This window comes from Camelus ferus, chromosome 35, assembly GCF_009834535.1.
Source record: "Camelus ferus isolate YT-003-E chromosome 35, BCGSAC_Cfer_1.0, whole genome shotgun sequence".
Taxonomy (NCBI): domain Eukaryota; kingdom Metazoa; phylum Chordata; class Mammalia; order Artiodactyla; family Camelidae; genus Camelus; species Camelus ferus.
Window position 1 is genome coordinate 6,010,851 of NC_045730.1, and position 17,329 is coordinate 6,028,179.

At 46.4% G+C, this 17,329-nt stretch overlaps 1 protein-coding gene and 1 pseudogene across 5 annotated transcripts in view; one reads left to right on the plus strand and one right to left on the minus strand.

Annotated features, from left to right (window-relative positions):
- CELF2 (CUGBP Elav-like family member 2) overlaps nt 1-17,329 on the minus strand; it is a 475,836-nt gene that overhangs the window by 176,377 nt on the left and 282,130 nt on the right. The gene's annotated exons all lie outside the window — the stretch shown is intronic.
- On the plus strand, nt 14,401-16,620 carry LOC102511088 (annotated as a pseudogene).

A 17,329-nucleotide genomic window follows, 5' to 3' on the forward strand; every position in this document is an offset into this window, starting at 1 on the left:
TCTAACTCAGTCTCATCCACGGGCTTCTTTAAAATTCTCAAGAGACGATATTCCAGTTTTCTCTGCAAAGCCAACCTGTAGCAATCTCTGACATCTCCAATGATCAAAAAAGTTCTTTTACCATAACTTTCAGTTGAGTTAATTCAACTGAATGTATTCTGGAATCATATATTTTCCATTATATTCTCCAGGCATGTCTTCCTTCTCCTTGGATTTTTCATATGTGTGTACGTGTATATACACGTATCTGTCACATGTATTGCCATGTATATGTATATATACGTATATACCCATATTCAAGCTAGGTAGCATTTTGAGATCCCCAAAGTGCCTATTTCAACTGAATATACCTCTACAGAATTAGGTGATTAACCTTTGTTTTACACGTGGAGAACGTTAAGTCAGCAGGATGTTCTGAAGCAGAAGTAGCCTGTTTCAAAAATTCCAAACATTCTACAGTGCAGTATAAAGTATTTTAAGAGTGATAGTTAATGTTACAATTAAAAAAAAAAAGAATTCTAGAAGGAGGATGGATTCAGGATGGAGAAAAATCCAGATGGAAAGAAAACAGAGAGGAAAGACAGAATGACACTTAAGATATTGTTAGTCACTCACTTAGCAATTAATCATGCCTTAGAAATTGGTTTCCTGCTGGTACTCAGTGATCTGACTCCTCTACTATTTGACTTTTCACCTGCTGTTTTCCCAACCGAAGTAGAAGCTCCTCGAAGCCCAGGAACCATGTTATATTCTCTGTCATCTCGAGTGCTTAGCACCATGCCTTTCCCCTAGGAACTGAATAAATGTTTGCTAATTGGCTGATTGATTGGAAATGTCAGCTCCAGGTTCTCAGCACCTCTCTGAACCTTAGCATCCGAGGCTGAGTCTCATTTCTAAACAAGAGGAAAGCAGTACGTTCAGGCTCCACATCTGTTGTTGTGCATCTTTCTATTCCCAGGATCTAGCGGAGTAACTGGTACATTACAGACCATAATGAGTATTTGCTGGGTGGATCTAACTGTTCTCAAAGGGCCAAGAAGCACCTGAACACTTGGTAGAAGTGCAGAATCCCAGACTCCAGAGAGTCTGATTCCATAGACTTAGCAGGAATCTGCACCCCGGCCCCAAGGGATTCTGGTGCTCAGAAACCTCAGATCATCCTTTGAGAAACACTCACATTATCCATCTGCTGCCAGGACTTGTGGAAAAGGGCTTTGGTCAGGGGAGCCCATGCTGTGTGACCAAAATGCAGGGGAGCAGCACGATGATGAACGTCACTGAAGGAAAGACAGACGAGAACATTTATAAGCACACAGCAGCTGAGAGCACGCTTCCCTTCATGACCTGAAGTATTATTATCCCTCGAGGAAGAAAGATGCTTATAGATGGATGTGCAGGACATTTCTCAGCAAGGCAGGGGTCTTTCTTGTAACTTATTTCTTGGGCAGTGATAAAATTATTTTCATTTTAGAAAATCTGTTTGCTACGTTGTGAGCTATAGTGGAGTTAGGTTGGAAGAAATGCCTTTTTAATACATAAGAGTCCTTTTTTTTTGACCAACCAAAAGAAACATAATGTATAAGCCATGCACTTGGTCCGGGCTCCAGACCTCCACTGTTTCATGTTGTGTGCCAAACCCCCCCCCCCCCCAAAACAAAAAACAAAACCCAAGACATGTCACAGAAGGGAGAAATGGCTAAAAAGAGGTGTGCAGGTTAATATAGAAGCAGCACGTAAATTATTTCGAAACAAATCCTGAGACAGCAATGGCACTGTGGGAGAAAAACTGAGGCAGTATTTCAAGCTAAGGGAAGGCGTAAAATAATGTCACAGCGTAATACACCAGGACGGGCTGGTGTAGGTGTGTAGGTGACTTCTTGGAAGGGAAAGAGCATGGGAGTCAGGACCAGGGATCCCAGTCTTCTCCATGGTGCCACCCACCCCTCAGAGCCCCAGTCTATATAAATGCCTAACCTCTTAGAATTCTGTGAAGCTGCAGAAATTGGCATTTGAGGACTGCACGAGAATTTTCGAAGATTTCCAACAGCACTGGTGCTAGGCATTGTGATTTGCGTTATAGCCTCTGGAGCCCCTGGCCAAAGTTATTTCAGTTACTCAAAAGGAAAGTGTTCCGGTTCAATTACAGACACACAGCCCTCTGAGGTTGACCAGCTCTCCCTGCCTCCTCCAACCGGGTGCCCCCTGCCCGCACAGGTGAGGCTATGAGGAAGGATATGTTACTCGTGCGTTCCCGATTCTCTTCCCTGGCTCTGCTTTTCAGATCCCACTGCCAACAGAAGGGCTGATGCTTAGAAATAAGTGTTCAGTCGGTCAGCCCTCAGCAGGCATCTACTGAAGGTCTGTACCACGGCAGGTACACCACCCTCAGCGTGGTGGACCAGTTCACCCAGGGGTGACACGGAAGAGGAGAAATGCTGACAGGGGAAAGTACAGGATGCCCTGGGAGACTCAGGGAGATGCCCAATCAAACCAGCACCCACACCTCTGATCACGTAAGAACCAGTTCAACTGAAAGCCTTCCTTGTGGAGAGCTCAGCGTCCCTGGGGATGCAGGTTTTTTGAGGCAACCCTTGACTCTCTGCTTTTTCAGCAGAGGGATGTTCCAGAGCCCCAGCAGCAAAGCCACCCCATCTTTTTCCACGAATAAGCGGATCCATGGGCCCTATGCACTGCTCTCTGAACAGGACTTCTCGACTCCCAGGGCAGCGGCAGCGGCGCCTTTCCATTTGGTCTGAATGTTGGGTTTTCCTGCTCTGTGCCCTTCACTCAGGCGGGACAGAGGGCAGGACAGCAGTGCTCATCTCTCTTTAAGAGCACAGTGACATCGCTAGCAAGACACATGCAAGCACCCTTATGCTAGTAATTCTACGTTCTATGGCACAGACCCAATAACACATCATGCTGACCCCCAAATATACAGAGACCCTGTCTGTGACTGGCAACTGTGAAAATACGACAGAATTTGTTGCACAAATACTGAATTTTTCAGCCTCTGCTCAACACCTGCTCACCTGAGGAGGGAGATTCTTTAATGATTTCAAAGACCTTGGCAGGTTCAGTCCTAAGGAATTACCCCTCTTCTCCTGTGAGCAGCTATAGGCTATGTCCTTTACTGGACCTCCGGGGGAAAGACACTGGGTGTGTGAAGACCAAAAGTCAGGCAAAAGTGAAGGGTGGGACAGGTGTTACAGGTGGGAAATAATCAGCAGAGAAGTTACGTGGCCCTTCTGAGATTCCAATTTCCTCTGCAAAGCAGGGTTAATGATACCTGCTGGACTGTAGAGGTATAAATGCCACTCAGGGTGGCCTAACACATTTATTTCCCTTTTGCTTTTTAAGGAATACGATGTCTGGTCTTTTGTTCAGACACTGATTACATATTCTCTGTCTTGTACAATACGCACCAGACATTCCTCTCACAATGATCATTATTGTCACCGTTAATTACAGCATCCTTGCAAAGGCCTCTAAACTATGACACATGAAGAATCTTGGAGTTTTTCTCTTCTTCCAGGTTCCAAAGTACAAGCTGTTGGATCAAAGAATCAGTACTTTAATGGTGAGAAAGGTCAACATTTGAATCATGTGTCAATATTTGAATCATGGATCAATATTTGAATGAACAGGCCAATAGCTGAATGAACAGCACTTAAGGGCTCTGGTTTTCTAGACTTTAAGAGTTTAGAACTCTAGATGCTTGGCATGGGTCAACTCAAGGCTCCAAAAACCTGTTAACTCTACCTGGCTGCCCTCTCCTTCCGTGGTTCCTTGTACACACAAGGACCTCTTTAGGAGAAATCAAATGGGTTCACCTTCTTTGACTGTTACATGTCCTTCTTGCCTACTTGATGATGGAAGGCCCTCTGGACTTCTGGAATAGAGGACACATGTCGCCCAGCTGTTTTCTTTAAGCTCCTTCTGGTTTTATACTTCTAAACATAACAGCATTACCTGATTAATAGCATTTTCGTCACTCACAGTTTGGCCCAACATTTCTGCCACCACCTGTACTACAGCCTTCAACACAAGGAACCCCCAGTGCCACCTCTTAAGATTATTCAGAATCCTCATCTGTCCTGTTGCGAGGCTGAGAAACTCTGCCGGTGCCCGAACAAAGCAAATTTCACTGCACCAATGACTACTATACTGGATGTGTGATTAACAAAACCTCAAGGTCCCCTTGGTGGCCCTGTTCTCCTGTGTTCTGTGACAGCCTCTGGACGCAGGACCAGATGAGGCAGTGTCACTGTTTCTCCGAGGCAGGCAGTCAGCATGGTTTTTCATCCAAATCTTTTGCCGGTGGAGTGACTTTGCTGCTGTAAGACTGCATGACGGATATTAGATCTTAAATGAGCTGTAACTTCCTGCAACTGAAAATGTATAACACAAAGACTGTTTCATTGGGCCCCGTCACCGTTTAATACACACCCCCGTGAGTCATCAAGATCACGTGGGTTTCTAAGACGCTACCTCGACTACCCAGATTGGCTGAATCATGGAGGTGCTTTATTTTCATCCCTTGGCCCTGCTCCTGAGCAAGTTCAGCTGGACTGTGATGAAAGTGTGTCTGTATTTCTTTCCCTTGATATTCTACCCTCTTGTATCCCAGGCCTTTGCCCTCTTAAAAGCATAACTTGCTTCTAAAAACTAGTTCAAACAGAGAAACAAGATAACAACAATTAAAATCTACCTAGAAGCTTATTTTAAATATTAGACCTTCAGCAAGAAGTACATCTTTTACAAGAAGTAACATAGATATCTTTCCTTTTTTTCTTCCTTGTTCTTGACCACACAGTGATGGACGTGTTTAATTGGCAGTGAAATTCTTAAAAGCAAAGCAGGATGGAGTGACGCAAGGAACCTGGATAAAACAGGCTAACCCGAGGACAACTAAATTGGACACATGTCTGCACCCAGATATGAACTGTACCTTCTGTAAGAAACATGTCTGAATAATCACAAGTCTTCCACTTCTAAAAAAATTTTATAGTTTTGTCCGTGAATACAAGACCTAAAACTCAGCACCCATCCAGATACTAACTGCTGTATATAAAATGGATAAACAACAAGGTCCTACTGTAGAGCACAGGGACCTATATTCAACACCTTGTAATGGCCTGTAATGAAAAAGAATATGAAAAGCAATATATATATGTATAAATGAATCACTATGCTGTACACTGCAGATTCATACAACAATGTAAATCGACTATACTTCAAATTTTTTTTTAAACACAAAATGTTACTTAAAATCTGGTCTGAGTTTTATCAATGAATTAGTAGGAAACCAATTCTTTCCTTAAGAGTGGTGGCTTTTATGACTAATCAGCTACAAAACTAGATCCTGGGGCCAACCCTTTAAATCACCTTCTTTCTTTCACTGTGACTTTTGTCTTCTCTTTCCCTGAAAAAAATCACCAAGGCCAGCTTACTACTGAGCTACACCTAGCTGCAAAGTGAACTTCATGTCTAACATTTTATGCTTCCCCAGCAGAGCCGACAACATCTCATCCTGCTTCGTGGGCCCCTAATGACCCAGGACAATGAAGATGTAGGGGAGGAGGCCTAAGCCTCAAGAACGGTGAGAGATCCTTGAACCACAGAATTTGTGCTGGTTGTCATCTGGTAACTTTAGACTTTACAAACCAGTTATGCAGACTGGGCATCAAAGTCAGCTTTCGGAACAGGTCTGTTAAGTGCAGGATAACCCCCAGCTGCTAAGAGAAAGCTTTTTTCAGCTGGGATGATGAATCTGAGAACTTAACACTGGGCAGAAGGCCTGCAAAAATGTCACGATACTCTCTCCTCAGTGACCAAGGACACACTGTCCATGACGAGCCCCAGGGGTTCTCCTTGGCACAGTGTATCCTCCATGAGAGCTGGCTTCCTTCAAGACGTGCTTAAAGGGCACTGTGATCTTTGAAGTCGTCTTCCTGTCCTTTGGCTTCTAAGGCATCCTGTTAACATCACCTCCAACTCCATTACTCAGTTACCGTCCTGCCAAGCTTTTGAAGATCTCAGATACTCAAACTCTCAAGCTGTTTTACTGTCAATGGTTTTCAGTGGAACTGCAACTTGATGCAAGTCATTTTAATTTATTTTACATTATTTTTTGGTTAAAAACCACAACAGACACGAAACAATGGCTGATTTCATCTTGGGTGTTTGATGAACATCTCTCTGCTCATAAGCAAATGCCTGAACATGCAGTTTTAGGGGCTGGTCACATTTCTAACACTGGCTGGATCACCTGTTTCTATTTCAGCATCGACTTGTGTATAAACTAGCAGTGAAAAGGGAGAGCAGGAAAAAGGAGCTCTGACTTTTAGTGGATTAACAACAGCCTAGGCTTCCATAATACTCCTCCACCCAGCAACTGACATTTCCAAATACAGATGCACGTATGAAAGTGCACACACAAATACAAATAAATACACAGAGAGATGCAGGCACATGTACAAACACGCACAGGCCATGCTCATGCACAGACAAGCATACAAAGTTATGTTAGTGGTGCTGTGGGGACTGAAAAATAATACACTGCACTCTTAAAAATATGTAATCTGGTTAGAAAGATGAAAAATACAGACTGCAGAACCCAAGGCCATTCATACAAATACACCTGCTACATACACGTGTATTCATATACACTTCAGATCTCAGCACCCTTAATACAAAGCAGAGAGTGATAAATGCCTTAGAGGAATCAAGTGCTTTGGGGCTTCCGCATGAGAAAACAAAACCTCCTGGCGAGTGAGGCGGGCAGTGGGCGATCTGTGAAGATGGATGAGATGGGTACGGCTCCTACCCGCCTCCCCCACAACCTTACAAGACAATGCTGTTCCCCCAGTTGTTTAATGGTAGGGAAATTCTGAGTGGTAGCAATGTTGGCATGAAGTTAAGTGTTGGTGGAAAGAATGGTTCAAAGAACGAATGAGCACAGATACTGACAAGAGAGGATGCTCCCTGCAGTGTGTAATAAACTGTGAAGGCGAATGCTCAGAGGATCTGAAGGCCGTCGGAAATGCGAAACACTAACTGCCAATAGCATGAGCATCATGACATTTGCCAAACCTCAAAGACTCTGCATCCACCTATCTGACCGTTTCCTTCCATTTTCTTACTAACACATCACATTTCCTGTAACACCATCACTGATTTTTCACACAGCTTGGTGAAGAATATTACTTAGCTGCAACCAGAATTAACCAAGTGGGAAGGCAATTTTTTTTTTAAACACAGACCACTAATGCTTCAATGTTTTTTATTCAGCAAATAGTTGAAATGATGATCCCTGTAGTCTAGCTACAAGTACATCGCGACATGTACGCGTCTCTGGGTGTGTGTATGTCGCCTTGGGAACCTCTGCAGGCGTGTCAAACTCCTCTCCTAGTTTACTTAAGATTATAATCCACTCTGCAAGGGCTGCATTGATATTTTATAAATACACTACTGGTCCACTGTTGACATCTTGAAATGTACGAGGAGTCATGTGTGGGAGGAAAAGCTAGTGCTTAACATCTGCAGTGGTGACGGGGGTTCAGATGGGATTTGAGATTCTTCAGTTATTATGGAAAAGGATGTGAAGGGCGATGGATGCAAACACAGAATGGAAAACTGGAAATGGAGGTGCAAGTATTCCTCTTTTCCAGACAGGGGTTATCGTCACTGAACGGTCCTTATGTGGTCGCTGTTTTCTAGACAGTCCTTTCTGGTTACTCACAGGGGGTTTCAAGTGGCTCCAGCCGCCAGAGCCCTAGGATTTCCCATTTTCTATCAAACAGACAGAAAGATCTTACTCTAAGGGATGGAAGGAAAATCTGAGGAACTACACTGAAAATAACAAGCGGGTGTTGACAGAGGAGTGAGATGAATGGTTTGCAGTGGTAGAAGCCACGTGAACCCAGCAAAGGCTGCGATCTCAAAAACAGGAAATTAGAGGAGGCGCAGAGTATTACTCCGTTTGAAAAATCACCTGACTTATAAATTAAGTTGCCAAGGAAGACATCAGAAACAAACAGTATAAATGAGTCTGAGGAGACAAGTCGGCACTTTAATGGGGGTAGTGGGGATTTAAGGCTCTGGTGACAGAGTAAGGAGGTGGGGTGGCAAAGCTGAGAGGTGACAGGCAGCGTGACAAAACGTTACCATTGCAATTTTAATAGCATCCACTGCAGACCCCTGTGCCATTTCAGAGCAACTTGAAATGAAGAAGGCACGTTATTAGAGAATAGATCATTGGTTTATTAAAAAAAGAGAGTGAATGGAGGAACTCAGTCCATCACCGGGGGAGACTTTTCAAAACTTAGTTCTGAAGGCTGAGTTATCCTCTTTGAGCCTTTCGATTCCTCCTGTGAAACCCTCATTTTTTTTTTTTCCCACCAAATTATCCATCTTAAACCTGTCTCTCTCTACCCATGTCTCCTACTCAGGGGCTTTACTCCTATGGCCACATTATAAATAAAAAAGGACACGAAATAATCCCAATTTCTGGCTCAGAGAGGTTTAGATTCATATTCAGGCAAATTAATTTCACAGCCAACAAGAGACATGACTCCTCCCTCCCTTCCTTCCTGAGCCTCGCTGCTCAGAAGTCGGTCTGCACGGAACCTGCTGTTTAATGTCCTGCACTCGGCGGTGGCGCAGACGTCCTCACCCCACACTTGTGTGAGTTCCTGGCCGTTTCCACCACTGATCAGGTCAATTTCAAGAGTGAACCTGTTGCACCTGAAACCATCATCCCTGATGCTCCTGCTAAGTGGTTCCGATTAGACAGGAAGCCATTTAGACTGAAGTGACTTGTAAAACAATCTCATGCAACACGTGGGGAAATGCCACAGTGTGCCTATCCGTGATCACCTGCTTTTCCAAGAAAGAGAAGTTCCATCAGCATTTTCTTCCTCCATCCTGGTCTACAAGAAATCACCTCCCCCTTTTCTTTAGAAGGCACCTATGTGAATCCAAGGGAAATATGATGTTGTCCAAAGCTACAGGAAGTAATCAGCAGAGGAACTTATGAAGATGCATCAAAGGGATTTTCAACCTGTTGAACATCTTTTATAATTTCCATATATAATGACAGGCTGTAAGCTCTAGGCAAGAAGGGACCAGAATGTCGAAGGAACCACTGTACACCCGTAACTTAGCACAGCGCTTGGCCTGGAGCCAGCATCCACAAATACATGATGAATAAGTGAATGAAGAAAGGAGTGACAATGCTTTATTAAATTTCCCATCCACCTGACACAAACGATCACTAAATTTTGGGAAACTTTTTCAACATGTCACACTTGAAAATGCTGAATCAGCTTCTGCTCTAGATGTGAAAAACTGGCAGTGAATTACCTGCATGTTTGTATTGCAATTTATTTTCCACTGAGCGACCTTTATCTCAACCCATTTCCATCTTTATTAGGAATAAAGAAGCTACGTGATAGCATCCTTTTCTCCAAGAGGCACAAAAACTGTGGGAACCAATCTCATTTCACAGGAAAGTCATCAAGCGTTAACAAGCATGACCACATTAAGTGCGTATAGGTATGTGTCTACGTGCAAGTGTCTCATCTTTCAGCATTTGGAGGCAGAGGGAGTGGAGGGGAGGGAAGGAGGAGAGAAGACACATTTTCAGATTTCTGTATGTATTAGCTGTCTAATTTTTTCCATGTCTTCCAGCTCTGTCAGAAGTAATTCACCAGAGATGAATGTCCGGCAGAAATACTCCCGATTGTGATCGCTCGACATCCTTGTTACCGGAGAAGGCTGGCCACTGGGTGGCATGGCAGAAGTAGCTGGTTCTTCTCCCTGAAGAGCAAGGATCCCCCACACTGTTGAGGAACTGGCCTAAAATCGTTTTCAGCACCAGAGACATGACAGAGCATCAGTACCAAACTCTTATCCTTTACCACCTGTCAAGACCTGCCTCAGAACCAGGCTCCCTGACTCCCAGGTCTGTCTTGGAGCCACGGCAGAGTTTTCTCAGGTCCACGACTCCCAACTTCGTGTTCACTTCTGACATCAGATGGACTGTATCTATAGTGGCCTCATGATGGGAACAGGAACAGTGTCCAGAAAGACAACCACAAAGGGGGATCGAAAAATGCTTGATGAAGGAACACTTGGTTCATAAAGCCTTGGTGACTTGTACGGGGGTGAGTGGACTTGAACCTGGCCATTTCATGTGCCTGAAGGTGACCCTGCAGAATGTCCTTGGGGAAAGGACACTGTGGAGACCATGCATCATCCTGGGTGTGGAAGATGCCTGTTCCCTTCACGCCTGTGACTTTCACTCCATCATCTACAACTGGAGACTCCGGGGGCTGCGGGGGGGGAATGGGAAACTCCAGAGGTTGAATTGATCTGACCTTGTTCTTCCTTTTTTCAGCCACTTGAGGGAGACTGACATTTTAAGCTGTACATTTTAGCCCCAGAAATTACAACTGTGTCGCTAGGTCTTAGGACAGAGGCTCCAATGCCCACCCTCTACTGGATCAGGAACCCTGCTCAGGAATAATGGGGACTGAAAGAGAGAAAGTGCTGTTTCATGGCTGGCATTCTTCTAGAATCTGACGAATTCCTGCCACGCTAACAGCCCAGGCTCCCGTACAGTTCTGATTTACTTCCATGCCAGAAATTTTAGACTCTGAAATACCCCCCCCCGTATTTGTGTCCAATTTGGTTAAGTCTCCAGAGGACGAAATGTCCATTTGTGAGCTCCTGAGTTTGGCTGTCATCCGTACCTCATATACACAAATAAAGCTTTAACAGACCTGCAGGAGACCACGTTTCCCATGACTGCTTCAGGATAAGGGGCCCATTCCTCGTGGTTTCCAAGGAGCACAAAGAGGAGGGGAAAAAGGGGGCTCTGATCTCACCCACAAGTTATCAAGTTAGGAAGGTTCTGGAGCAGCACCATCAATGAAGGGATTACTCTCTGAAGACACTGTGAATCACCACAGTTTGGTGGCCTTCCACAGTCACTGTTTGCAGGGGACAGCTGGTCGCAAACCCGCACAAAGAGTCAATTGATTTCGCCATTAGGTTTTTTTTGACTCTGTCTAACAGGCAATTTCTGAACATCATAAAAGCCTTCTTAATTTGGCTCCGTATTGTGTAAAGCAGCTGTCCTTGGTTACTAAACTGATTAGTAAGTGGTTTATATTATTCTAATGGTTGCCATCGTTATTGTGGGAAGAAAAAAAAAAAAAGACAGTTGAGTGAGTGAGGCTGTAAAACAAGGCTGTTCTGCCCGGTACTGGGGACGACAGGATGTCACATTCACAAAGCAGCCAGGTATACAGCCCAGGCCTTGCTGCAGAGGTCCACCTTCAAAAGACACCACCCCAAACACTGAATAGCACTGTGCACTTAGGAAAAAAATGAATGTTTCACTTGGTGGCTTCTTAAAAAAGATGATGGAAGGCAGGGTAGAAACCAGAGGCAGTTCCCAAAGATGCCTTACTTGCCTGGACCATCTCACCTGGACCTGAAATGCACCAGACCTTTCAAACTGGGCTCCCATTCTGCCATCACTCTTGGCTACATGGTTATCTGGAAAATATGGACAACCCCACCCCCCGCCGCCTCCCTTCAGTCTGCACAAGCCCGTCCCTGAGAAGTCAACGTCCTCAGTAAAAGGCATCATAACTTCCATGAACGACATCCCTGTCATCAGAATATTTCTCTGAGTGTGCTGGATTCTATGTACTCAGAAGACGACCTCTCGAAAGATGATGTCAGAAAAGTGCCAGTGGTCACGCTCCATTCAGAAACAGACAAATGGCACAATCATTTTTCCCAAGTGAAAAGTCACAGGCAGCAACGGAAGACTAACCTCTCCTGACTGGGCATGTTTTCTGCACCATGTTAACTGGAACTTGGAATTTATGTGGATTTTGGTGATTTATTTGGCTAATGTCTGCCTCCTCTCTTTGACTATCAGCTCCTTGAAACCACAGATCAACTCTGTTTTTGTTGACGCTTGCATCCCCAGAAGAGCAGGGAGTCTGACACTTAGTAGGGCCTCAAATATTTGATGAAGACAGGAGAGAAGAAGGAACAGGAGGAGGAACGGGGCAGGGGGGACAGCAGCGGCGAGGAAAGAATCATGGGACTGAAAGAGAGCAAATGCTGTATCGTGGTTGGCATTCTTCTAGAATCTGCCGAATTCCTGCCACGCTAACAGCCCAGACCTACAAATACTCAAATATCTTGCACGTGTATAATATATTCACGAGCCCACAGAGGGGGCCAGCCTCAGAAAACACTAAGGAAGGTCTTAAAATTTTATTTCAACCATGTAATTGGACCCATCAAGGGAGAAATAGGTTTTGGTTTTTTTGTGCCTGGAAATTGGTGGGAATTTTATTATTTCTGAATTTGCAAAATGGCATGGAGTTGAAAAGTCCAATCGTGTAGACTTCACAACTTCTCGAGCCAGATCTGGGTCCCAGTCGGTGATTTCCATTCCCCGACAGCGACACGCCTTGGCAGCTGTGTTGCAAAAACAGCAGACTCTGAGCTCATTTACAGGCTGCACGGCTACCTGCAAGCTCTCGGCGCCTCTGCAAATGGACACGCTTAAAAGCTGTTGATTTGAGAGGCTCTGGTTGGCCAGTCTGTGCACTGTTTGAACCGCACCTGCAGTAATTTTGCACTTCAAGGACTGCAGGCTTCAGACAGGCGTGCCAGTGAAGGATCTGTAAGAGCCTCAGCGCTCTCTCTAGTGCTGCTGCAGGGCTGGCGATGGCCCTTTTCCTCTTCCGGATAGTCATCTAGGAAATCAAGAGCCCACGCCACTGGAGCAGATGGAGGGGCTGGATGGGGTGGAGAGGGGTGGGGTGCTGGAGGATGAATCAAGAGGCCCCAGATGCAGGAAGGGTGAATGCACAGCTTCTGCCCATCTTCCAGTTCAACGGAGCTTTCCCATCTTCCTTGGGATCTTTGAGGAGCGGAAGCTGGTGCATGGAGGTGGGTCTTTGGAGATGCTTGATATTTACAGGAACGTCAGTGTCAAAGATGGTGGGGGTTAATGTGTCTTGAAATACTATGAAGGAAGCTTGAAGTCTGGTTGTTCTCTCAGTATATCTCCTCTTATTCAAAATGATGAGAGTAGAAAGGAAATACTCTTAGAACATTAAGAATCTAGAGCAAAACCCAGCAAAGCTTTTCTTCTTCTTGAAGGCAGTAGTACAGGGAATGTGGACAGTCTCCCCAGTTGATCAGTCTTGCTCCCTGGCACCGATAAGCAGATACCCTTTTCTTCATCAAGGTGTAAATTAACAATCTTGTACACAAGCTTTCCATCTACAATTGCGTATACTTCCAAGCACAGAAACTCTATGAACTCAGTATCCCCTGCACCTGGCAAAAGTGCCTGACACACAAGGGCTCAAAGGATGTTCGCTGACCTGAGTGAACCTCTCCCTTTCTCTGCAGAATCAGCAGCATACCTGGCTCCAACCGAACTCTGCATTGCTGGGAAAGTTAGCTGCTGGCAAACTGAAGCATCAAAAGGGAACAAAGCAGATGGTGGTGATGTAACACAACTGTATACAATTATCTAAATTCATTAAACTGGACTGTATGTAAATAATACCTTAACAGACACAAAACGGGGGGGGGGGGGGAATCCAACAGCCAAGTAAGTAGTGTGGTCAGGACCTGAACCCAGATTTTCACCCATCCTCTCTGATCTTTAGACTGACGCTGAAAGCAGTTTCAGGTCTATATTAGCCACTTGAATCTCTTCGTCTGTGAATAGCCCATTTGTATCCCTTGCCCATTTCTTTATTGGGATTTTGGGTTTTTAAATATAATTTATGAAAGATTTTAAAATATTAAAATACATTAACTTTGTCAATAAAAAGAAACTAAAGATTTATAGTACAAACATGACATTTCTGAACACGACATTTCTCCTGAAATTGATAGAATAAGTTATTAATGGTTAGACTATGTTGGAGGGAGCCATAAATTTGATTGGTGTTGTAATAGAATTTTTTTCCTCTTAAACATTTTTTTTCCCCAACGCTATGAAAGGGTCCATGAAGAAAGTGCTTGTCACACGCTTTCATAAGAAATTATGTATGCTGTCCTGAATCCAGGGAAATTTCCTAGCTTGCTCTGAGGTAGTTGGTTGACAGCGACTGTTCCTCAGGAAAGATGGATGGCAGGAAAGTAACACCTGACTTTCAGGGAGCACGTCTACTGAATTTCCCCAACTCAATTTATTGCCCCATTTCATCAAACCCTCCTAAATTTATCTGTTCAAGTTTACTCAAGATAGCTAAAGTTTCAGGGGTGAAAATACATCTCTGGACCATCACATCTTCATTAATCCAGGGAGACACAGGCATTAGGGTTACCCTCCTTTTCTAGCACATCCTTGTACTGAAAACTCATTAGTTGTTTAGGTTCAGCCTCATTTAGCTATCTGGTCAACCCGGGGGCAGCGCCTCCAGCAGCCTATTCTGTTTGAGCATCTCCATTCGCCTTCCCTTATGAAGTCACCCTCGGAGACAAGTAGGGACCAGAGCTCCTCCATCCTCATTTCACAGAGACTGACAGCGCATTGAAGTGACTTGTGAAAGGTCAAACAACCCGTCACTGGTTAGGACCAAAATAGAATCAGGGTTCGCTGACCTCTCTCTCTCCTGCTCAAGTGACTCAAGGACAAGAGAAGTGACTCCTGAGCTGTGAAATCACACGACAGGCTTTCGATTTTCTCATCCTTGAACAGGACGCGCTAAGGCACTGGGCTAGTTGAACACTTCTTGTGGACACGCACAAATGAAAGGCTGTTGAATTGGTGGGGGGAAATCCAAGGCTAGTAATCCAAAAATTGGTGACTTTGGCTTCCCTGCTGGCCAGCTATAACCTTCTGCAAAAATCTGAGGCTGCTGTGCCTCAGTTTTTCTCTGTGAAATGGGGACATTACAAACTACTCCTGGAACACATTCATCTTCTAATAGAAGGAATTTATGAGTATTGTGATGCAAAGCTTTGGGAATGGAAGATACGAATATAGTTTGGGGGTGGGGCATGCTACTTATGGTGAAAACAAGAATCAAGAAAGGAAAAAATCAGTTCAGCTCGGTCGGGCGGGCGCGGCCATGACGCAGGGTCCGGGCGGGCGCGCGCCCCCCGTGCCTCCCGCACCTGGAGGCGCCCACCGCCTTCTGCGCGCTGCCGCCGCGCATGCTGCAGTGGAAGCTCGCGGTCCCCTCCGGCTTCCAGCCGGGGGCGCCGGGGCCGCCGACCTCGAGCCCGAGCCAGCTGGCCTGGCCGGCGTCCCTGCGCGCCTGCGAGCCGCGCTGCGCGGCGCCCTGTCCGCTGCGTGCTCTCAGCCGCTGCCGGGCCGCTGGGGCACGGGGGCCGCGGGGCACGTGGGGGTCGGCCGGGACCCCAGACGCCGCCGTCGCCGAGTGGATGCGCAAAGGCAGCTTCATCCACAAGCCGGCGCCCGGCTGGCTACACCCACACGCCAGGGGCCTGGGGTCTCCTCTATCCTGCGGTACATGGGCTGCATCGAAGTCCTCCGCTCCATACGCTCCCTGGACTTCAGCACTCGCACCCCGGTCACCAGGGAAGCCATCACCCGGCTCCATGAGGCTGTGCCTGGCTTCCGGGGTTCCTGGAAGAAGAAGGCCCCCAACAAGGCGCTGGCCTCATGCTGGGTAAGAGCAACCTGCGCTTCGCAGAAACGAGCATCGCGGTCAGCATCTCCATCAACGGCCTCACCCTCTCAGTGCCGGCCACGTGCCACATCATCGCCGACCACCACATGCAGTCCATCTCCTTCGCAGCGGGTGGCGACACGGACATGGCGGATTACGTGGCCTATGTGGCCAAGGACCCCGTCAACCAGAGAACCTGCCACATCCTGGAGTGCTGCGAGGGCCTCGACCAGAGTGTCATCAGCCCCATGGGGCAAAACTTCGAGCTGCGCTTCAAACAGTACCTGCACAGCCCCGTCAAGGTGGTCCTGCCGCGGAAAGGCTGACCGGGCTGGAGGATTCGGCCTGGGGGGACGAGGAGGAACTGGAACACAACTACTACAACAGCGTCCCGGGGTAGGAGCCGCCCCTGGGCGGTCTGCTGGACTCCAGGCTTGCCCTCACACAGCCCTGCCCGCTTGGGACCCCTGGAGCCCTCCGCCAGGCAGCATCTCCTGCTCGAAGAGACACCCGCGGCCTGCAGTGGGACATGGGCCCCTCAGACTTTGCAGGAACAGGCACGCAAAGAAGTGAGGCCCCTGGAGGCAGGCTGCAGGCACCCTCGGTCCCCTCTGGGGCTCTGGCGCAACCAGCGCATACTCTGTGCTGCTCCCTGGTCCCTGGGTTTTTGCTTCCTGTGTGGCCCCCTTTTGATGGCTTCCACTCATATACACGGCGGCAGACACCCTCTGGTGCCCTGTGTGTCCCTCCTGTGGACACTGAGCTGTGGAGCACTGTGTGCACCTTACTCACAGTTGGGGAAGCGGCCAAATTGCTCCCCAGTGTGGCTGGGTGGTTTGTTTGGCCTCCAGCCCTGCTGTGGCTGCCTGTTTCCTCTCAGCCTTGCAAACATGTGTTAAGCTTTTTTTTAGGTCTTCCCAAATAATCTGGGCGTTTCACTGCCGAGCATCAGAACTCTCACTGACTCTCAGTGCCTGCGGTTAAAGAACACGCATGGCATTGGGCACCCAGCAGGTGCCCAGCTCTAATGTGGCTCTAGTCTGCTGTTTCTCTGGGACACTGGCTGCTCACCCCTGACTCCCAGGGCTCACTATCATTTTCTACCCCTGAGGCTTTGCATATGATGTCATCAGTTCTTGTCATGCCTTTCCCAATTTTCTGGCCAAGAACTCCTACTAATACATCAATGCCCCAGCTCCAATGCCCAGGAATTTTCTCTCTCTGGACTCCTGCAACCCAGGTTTCTTTCTTGCTTGATTGCTTTTTTTCCATTTTAAAGAACTGAAGTATAGTCACTTTACAATGTTGTGTCAATTTCTGGTGTATAGCATAAAGTTTCAGTCATACATATATATATGAATATTCCCTTTCATATTCTTTTTTATTATAGAATACTACAAAATATTGAAAACAGTTCTCTGTGCTATACAGTAAAAAAAAAAAAAAAAAAGGAAAAAATCCTGAAAATGCTCCACTGCACCTTGGAAGAGGATGACCAAGAATAGGAATGAGGGGAAAATCACATGTTTAAATGGGATTTACTCCTCATACAACTGGGCTGTAAGCTCTCAGTTCCAGCACTGCTGGACTCTTATCACCTCTGCTGGGCAAATCAGGCCAACACGGGGCCTTAT